The following is a 6,385-nucleotide window of genomic DNA, read 5'->3' as shown; positions in this document are numbered from 1 at the left end:
ACCGATTTCTGTGCATTGATTTTATATCCTGCAACTTTGCTGAATTCATGAATCAGTTCTAGCAGGGTTTTTCTTTTGTGGAATCTTTAGGGTTTTCCATATAGAGTATCATGTCATCTGCAAAGAGTGAAAGTTTGACCTCGTCCTGGCCAATTCGGATGCCTTTTATTTCTCTGTGTTGTCTGATTGCAGAGGCTAAGACTTCCAATACTATGTTGAATAACAGTGGTGAGAGTGGACATCCCTGTCTTGTTCCTGACCTTAGGGGGAAAGCTCTCAGCTTTTCCCCATTGAGGATGATATTAGCGTTGGGTCTTTTGTATATGGCTTTTATGATCTTGGTGTATGCTCCTTCTATCCCTACTTTCTTGAGGGTTTTTATCAAGAAAGGATGCTGTATTTTGTCAAATGCTTTCTCTGCATCTATTGAGAGGATCATGCGATTCTTGTCCTTACTTTTATTGATGTGATGAATCCCATTGATGGTTTTGCAGATATTGAACCAGCCCTGCATCCCAGGTATAAATCCCTCTTGGTCATGGTGAATGATTTTTTTAATGTATTGTTAGAGCCGGTTGGCTAATATCTTGTTGAGGATTTTTGCATCCATGTTCATCAGGGAAATTGGTCTATAGTTCTCCTTTTTAGTGCGGTCTCTGTCTGGTTTTGGAATCAAGGTAATGCTGGCTTCATAGAAAGAGTTTGGAAGTTTTCCTTCCATTTCTATTTTTTGGAACAGCTTCAAGAGAATAGGTGTTAACTCTTCCTTAAATGTTTGGTAGAATTCCCCTGGAAAGCCATCTGGCCCTGGACTCTTGTTTTTTTGGGAGAGTTTTGATTACTAATTCGATTTCTTTACTGGTTAGGAGTCTGTTCAAATTTTCTATTTCTTCCTGTTTCAGTTTTGGTAGTGTATATGTTTCTAGGAATTTGTCCCCAGATTGCCCATTTTATTGGTGGATAATTGCTCATAATATTCTCTTATTATTGTTTTTATTTCTGCTGTGTTGATTGTGATCTGAGATTCTGAATTTCTAACAGACTCCCAGGTGATATATTGCTGCCAATCCACAGACACTACCTGGATTAGGAAAATTCTACCAATAGTTAAAATGAACCAAATCCTCACCTGCCACGATAAATAAATCTCTAATGTATAACTTTGAGGTAAAGAATTAAATTGCAGAAGGATATATAGGATATGATACAATTTATATAAAATATAAATAATGCAAATATATTTTTATCCATGTGTGTCATGTGTAGCGAAAAAGTAAAAAGAAGCATAACAATGATAAACATTAAATTCATAATAGCGGCTATCTGGGTGAGTGGACAGGAAAGATGCAGAAATTATATGAGGCTTTAATATGGTCCATGGTGCTTGTTTCTTAAGCTTGGTGGTGGGTACAGAGGTGTTTGGAACATTATTTTCTATATTTTTGTGTGTCAACATTAGGACTTAAAGGTATGGATTTGTGTGTGTGAGCATGTGTTAGTTCAGTAGTCTAAAAAATATTTTTTAATGTTTATTTATTTAATTTGAAAGAGAGGAAGAGAGAGATTGGGGAGGGGCAGAGAGAGAGGGAGAAAGAGAATCCCAAGCAGGCTCTGTACTGACAGCACAGAGTCCGATGTGGGGCTTGATCTCATGAACTGTGAGATCATGACCTGAGCTGAAATCAAAAGTCAGTTGCTTAAATGACTTGAGCCATCCAGGCACCCCTAGTAAATATTTTTTATAAAAATTTTGAGCCTTTTTCTTTGTGGCATTTTGTGATCTTTTTCCTTATGATCTCTTCAACTACAGATTCAGTAAATATATTCACAACTGATTTTATTCCCCGGAGACATGGAAGATGGATAAAGGATTATCAACAGTGCTATATTTGGAAAAGGAAAGCAAAACTTATTTAAGAAAAAATATACATTTTCTTAAGTATCTTTAGCAGAAGTTTCTGTTTTTTTCCATTACAGGTAATTCTACACATTCTTCATTGTCGACATTTAAAATGTGCCAAAAAAAAAAAAAATGTTGACACTCTGGCGAAAGAAGAGCTTATAACACATTAGAAGGGTGTCATTTAAAAACAGCTCATTTTTATCATTAGTTACATGTAATACTGATATACTTACAGAGAAACATTTTCCATTTAGTTATTATATTTTTGTTTAAAATTAGTTTTAATTCTTTTCTAAAGGAAATTAAAGTAGAACTAGGGATTTTAATGAGTAAAAATAAATGTTACAACTGTAAAAACTGGCTAGATATACAAGAGTTAAATGAGAGAAAGATGCAAATAGAATTCTCACAAAAGGGGAAATACAATTAATATACAGATATTTAGAATTATATTCAAGTTTACTAGGTTTGAAACAGTGCATAAGAGAACAACTATGGATGATGGTTTTTGCCCTTCTAATTACTAAAAAAATTTTATTATTTTTAAAAAACTGTAACATTTCATTCTGTTGAAGATGTGGTAATGCAAGCAGTTTTGTTATTTGTGTTAGAGTAAAGTGTAATAATTTAAGACACTATTTGGCGATATGTGCCAAGAGTTCTAAAAAACGTTCATATTACCTACTGAAAATCTCTTTTTAGAATTTAATCTGAAATTCAAGAAATTATGCATAAATATTTTCATCATAATTTTGTATATAGCAGTGAACATTTTTGAAATAGCCCATGTTGATTTGGATCCTATAGGATGAGGATGTGAAGATGAGATTATACATGTGAGAAATTTATTGGATGAAACTCCTAGAAAGTCTTGGCTATAATCATTGGGGTCCTTGAACAAAGGTCATAGGATCCCTGTTTTATGTAGGAAAATCCTGGCTCCAGTGCCCACCCTATGTCCTGTTATTGGCTGGAAAGAGCTCAGGAGAAGCCTGGACTTGGTGTGAACACAATGGCAGAGCCAAAGGAATAGTAGTTGGGTCTATCAGTTCTGCACTAACTGCTAAAGTTTCTCCTGGAGGAGATCTGAGCAGTGCACTTCCATATCAGCCACATAACCAAAATGTCTAGGTAAGCCATGTATTCGTCAAGTTAGGCTTGATGATATAACAAACAACCACCTGCATGACATAATACAATGAAGTTCTAATTCTTGCTCATGTCACAGTCACATCAGGTATTGGGTAAATGGCCTTTTATGTACTGATTCAACAATGCAGATTCTTTTCTCCTCTATGATTCCTGAGCCTTCAACTTAGTCTTCTTTATCCAGCTGAGGGGAATAAGGAAGAGAACGCACAGGGAATTATGTGGAGGAGGTTAGGGACAGGCTTGGCAGTGACCTGTATCACTTTCATTTATGTTCCATTGACTGGAATATGGCAGATCTAACTGCAAGACACCTGGGATTGAAGAGAAGCACATAGATACTGGTACTAAGTTTACTAATATCCTGCCGTATTCATGCTACATCCATTCAGTAGAATATTATGCAGATATATTCACAAGTGTCTTTAAAACTAATTCTATTTTTAGGGGCTCTTGGGTGGCTCAGTGGGTTAAGCATCTGACTTCGTCTCAGGTCATGATCTCGCGGTTCATGGGTTGGAGCCCTGCATTGGGCTTCGCGCTGACGGCTCACAACCTGGAGCCTCTTTGGATTCTGTTTCTCCCTCTCTCTCTGCCCCTTCCCAGCTCGTGCTCCGTCTCTCTGTCTCACTCTCAAAAATAAAAATAAACATTAAAAACATTAAAAAAGTGAATTCTAATTTAAAATGAATTATTGAAAGCTACAGGTAAATTTAATAAGCTTTTAAAACTACATAATAAAACTAGATGGATGGATAGCTGGATAGATATATAGATAGATACAGATATATCAAACTTAGAAAACAACCTAAATCTATGAAGATAAATAATTCAAGAAATAAACTTTCTAGAATATTAGCATAGTTGTCTTAGAATGTGCCATTGAGGAAGTTTTCTTTTCCTTTTTCTAATTTATATTTATGATTGCTTTTAAAATAGAAAATAAAGTTGTGGGGTTTTTTTTAATGGCAAGGAAAACAAAATAATTTTAAGTGTTTATTATTTTTCAATCATTTTTCTCTACATTCCTGTAAATTGCTGTTGTGTATATATAAACAGAATCCATAATAGGTGATGTGAAAGAACGAACTCTGGGGTGCTGGTAGGAATCACCTAAAGATTGGGCTGGGAATGAGAAAGGGTGACTTGAGAAAAAAGAAACAAAAATATTCTAGCCAAATAAATAATTTATAAAAGTAATCTACCCTGCAGACATTTAGGACAGAATTTTAGCATCAATTAAAGTTTAAATTTCGGGACATAATATTGTTTTGTTTTTGAAAAACACATTTTATGTCATTCTAATGATTAAAGTTAAATTACTGACCTTTGTACATTTAACTCTTAGAACTTAAGGAACATCCACATTGTTATCACAAGGTATTTTGAATACAGGCCCCTGATGCCCTGAAATGTCTGTATTCTGTCCCTCTCCTCTATCTTTGGTCTGCCTCTGTTCTCAATAAGGCAGCTGCCATCGCCTACTGCTAAGGCTCTGGCTTCCTCCAATGCCACGTTCTTTCCCAGGAGGTTAGTGCTATTTAACTAAATGACAGCTTTAATGTCAGCCACCACTGCAGCCTTTAAGCCATTCCTGATTAAGTAGAGATTCATGCCACATATGTAGTGAAACTAGTATTTTAAAACAACACACACACACACACACATACACACACACACAACCTTAAAAAACACAGGGTTTGACAAATTTTACAGTAAATTTCTCTCCTAGACAGCCTGATATGGAGTAAACAAATGGTAAATTTAGTTTCCTTTTCAAAACCAATCATCCATTTCCAAAATAAATTAATCAGGCTCTAGCGGTCTCCAGTTTATGGTGATGTTTACTTCTCTTCATTGGCTTCAATCTTGGAGTCCAGATGGGACTAAAACCAGCTCAACTTTCTTTTTGATTGGTTGGGGGTTGCTGGAGCAGCTGGGGGCAATGTCTGGCATATTTGGTTGATGTGATTTCTGCCCCTCAAATGAAGAGGATCACTTATCCTCAACCCTGAATCTCTAATAAATCTATTTATTTCCCATGTACAAATACTAGTAGCAGGATGGCATAGAATTTTAACCATTGCTATTTATTTGATGAGACCTCACCATAATTATCATTATCTGGTCCAATTTTGTACTGATTAGTAGAGTGGAAGCTGATGTGGAATAATTGAAAGAAATTGCAAGTGGCCCATTTGCTTAAAATAGCCATATGTAGTGCACTTGCTTCATAATATGCTAGTCCGAGTTCATTTGTGTTGAGAAGGAATATTCTAGATTCCTTCAAAAGCCATAGAAATACCATAGCTAACAGATGTTCTCTGGCATGAACCTTGATATTATCATGCAACTTGGTCTAGTCACTCTTCAGTTGTAGTTCTTGGGCTTTGGAGCCCAGATTATGATGAACAGTCTCATTAGGTGATTTTATGTGTGAACCTAATGCATTTGTGAGAACTGGCATGCCTGTAATTTGTGAACTTTGGATTTTAGATATGCACTTACACTCAATTTATTAGTACCTACAGTTCCAAACATGGGTGTTAGATGAGCGATTGCTGATGACTCTTCAATATGTCCAATTTTTTTTGCAATCTTTTACTTTTTATTAATATTTATTTTATTCCCCACTGCCCAATTTAAAGACCCAGATATATCTGACCCACAGAGGTGATGATGTAGAAATATTCTGCTCTTTTTGTCCTTGGATTTCAGGTAAACTGTTGTCTAAGATAACAGTGGGAAAAGAAAGTCTTCAGATTCATTAAACATTTGGCTTAGATTTTTATCAACATGTTTACAGGATTGTTACCACAGTGTAATTAATAATATTCTCTCTTCTCCATGTTATTTTCTTTGACTTGTTGGTATGATTCTTAGCACTTCTTTTTTCCTGTAATATGTTGAAGCTATACATGAAAGTCAGCATGGTCAAACAATGTCAGGCATTGATATATATATAACCAAAAGAGAAATGCTGATTTGGTCTTCCACCAAATTAACTTCTTTGTACTTGAATTGTTTTTAATGTAGCAATTCTTTAAACTGTTTCCATATTTAGTTTCAATGTTAATTCCTGCCTTGCAGTAATACTTTTTATTTTAATGGAGTTTATCCTTCCTATTTTTCCACACGTTGGAATGATTAGTGTGCTGAGCACTGGATCTCCCCAATATCTGTGGTGAAAGTGCAACATTAAACTGCTGTCTCCCTTCTCATGAGTCTGAGTCCATTTGATGTAAGTGAAGGAAAGAAGACCAATGTGTCATTTCCATACTATACAACCTTTGCAAAGAGCCAGGTGCACAAAGATATACTGTGATTTGAAGA

At 35.4% G+C, this 6,385-nt stretch overlaps 1 long non-coding RNA gene across 1 annotated transcript in view; it reads left to right on the top strand.

Moving 5' to 3' along the window:
- Positions 1-3,172: 3,172 nt before the first annotated feature.
- The window catches only part of LOC122198714, a 47,775-nt gene continuing 44,562 nt past the window's right edge, over positions 3,173-6,385 (top strand). Inside the window, exon 1 of the long non-coding RNA XR_006193114.1 lies at positions 3,173-3,396. This is a non-coding gene — a long non-coding RNA (uncharacterized LOC122198714). The remainder of the gene's footprint in view (positions 3,397-6,385) is intronic.

This window comes from Panthera leo, chromosome C2 (assembly GCF_018350215.1).
Source record: "Panthera leo isolate Ple1 chromosome C2, P.leo_Ple1_pat1.1, whole genome shotgun sequence".
NCBI classification, from domain to species: domain Eukaryota; kingdom Metazoa; phylum Chordata; class Mammalia; order Carnivora; family Felidae; genus Panthera; species Panthera leo.
This window is presented reverse-complemented; position numbering and strand designations above follow the sequence as displayed.